The following is a 1,896-nucleotide window of genomic DNA, read 5'->3' on the forward strand; positions in this document are numbered from 1 at the left end:
AAGCAAACGCGCTAAGGGCGCAAGAAGAGGCGGCACCTAGATAAACAAATACATGATTGGCTAAGGTCGAAGCACCGACTTAGCCAATCATGCAACGGAAAGTATATGTACAAACGCGGCTGCACACAAGAGAACCAAAAAAGACACAGTTGATCTCGAGAACTTGCCGAGTGCAGTCGCTCCAGAATAAAGAGAAAAGTGAACAACCTACGACTTAGTCAGATCATTCTAATAACGAACCCTCCTCCACAATTGGTGACCGCCCGACGTGATCCTAAGTTCGTATAAGTTCACAAAGACAAGAAGCCAACACAGAACGAGATGGCTACAGCACGCAATATCACCGCCGCAGCAACCGTACAGCAGGTAACCAGCGTGATACCGAGCAATAGTACCGAGCTTTTATTAAAGCGTTTAGAAAGCTTGCAACTCAAAATATCGTAGCTACGGAAATCTCACTCCCAAACGCGTCCAGACGCGAGATTCAGCCGCCGTCGTTCGGGTTCGAGGAGTGCTACCCGCAATAAGACACCAGCCAAACACAAACATTGCTGGTACCATTGGAAGTTCGGAGCCTCGTCCACTCGATGCCGTTCGCCGTGTAGTTTCCATTCGGGAAACGAGGAGGGACATCACTGAACGCGGCAACCAGTGAAGGTCCAGCGACTAGCCGCTTGTTCGTCACCGATCGGGTAACGAACGAAGAATACCTGATCGATACCGGTTCGGACCTCTGCGTATATCCTCGCACGCGCATCAAAGGCCGAATCCAAATGACGAAATACCAATTATGTGCGGTTAACAACACCGTAATAAATACCTACGGTGACAGGACGGTCAACCTGAACCTGGGACTCCGACGAGCATTTCCGTGGAGGTTCATCATCGCGGACGTCTCCAGGCCTATCATCGGTGCCGACTTCCTGAGCCACTACGGGCTACTGGTGGACCTACGTAACAAACGATTGCTGGACCAGACGACGTCGCTTACTACCAAGGGACGAATCACCAACGACGCAACACCATCGGTGAAGACAATCAGCGGCAACTCCCCGTACGATCAGCTGCTCGCCGAATTTCCAAGCGTCACACGTCCTACAGCGGCCACGCGTAAGTGCAAACACGACGTAGTGCACCATATACATACTACCGCCGGGCCGCCGACTTACGCGAAACCGCGCCGTCTTTCCCCGGAAATGTATAAGCTCGCGCGGACGGAATTCGAAGACTTGATGAGCCGAGGTCTCATCAGGCCTTCGAAAAGCCAATGGGCCTCAGCCTTACATATGGTCCAGAAAAAGGACAATGGCTGGAGACCCTGCGGTGATTATAGAGCGTAAAACGCACGAACGATACCTGATCGGTACCCAATACCGCACATAGAGGATTTTTTGCGGGTGTTGTTCGGGAAGACGATCTTCTCGACCATAGATTTGGTACGCGCGTACCACCAAATCCCAGTGCACCCGAACGACATCCCGAAAACCGCGATCACAACGCCATTCGGGTTATACGAGTACGTCGCGATGCCATTCGGCCTGCGAAATGCCGCGCAAACATTTCAGCGATTTATCGATACCGTTCTGCGAGGTCTCGACTTTTGTTACGCATACCTAGACGATATACTAGTCGCGTCTAGGGACGAGACTGAACATAAGGAGCACCTCCGAGAACTCTTCGCGCGATTAGAAAAATACGGGATCGTAGTAAATGCGTCAAAATGCGTATTCGCTGTACCAGAAGTAAAATTTTTAGGGTACACGGTAAACGAACGCGGCACGAAGCCGCTACCTGATAAAGTGCGCGCGATATTAGAATTCCCGAAACCAAAGACGGTAGAACAGCTTCGTAGATTCCTCGGCATGATTAATTTCTACCGCAGGTTCATACCTGACG

The sequence above is a fragment of the Xylocopa sonorina genome, unplaced genomic scaffold, assembly GCF_050948175.1.
Source record: "Xylocopa sonorina isolate GNS202 unplaced genomic scaffold, iyXylSono1_principal scaffold0031, whole genome shotgun sequence".
NCBI classification, from domain to species: Eukaryota; Metazoa; Arthropoda; class Insecta; order Hymenoptera; family Apidae; genus Xylocopa; species Xylocopa sonorina.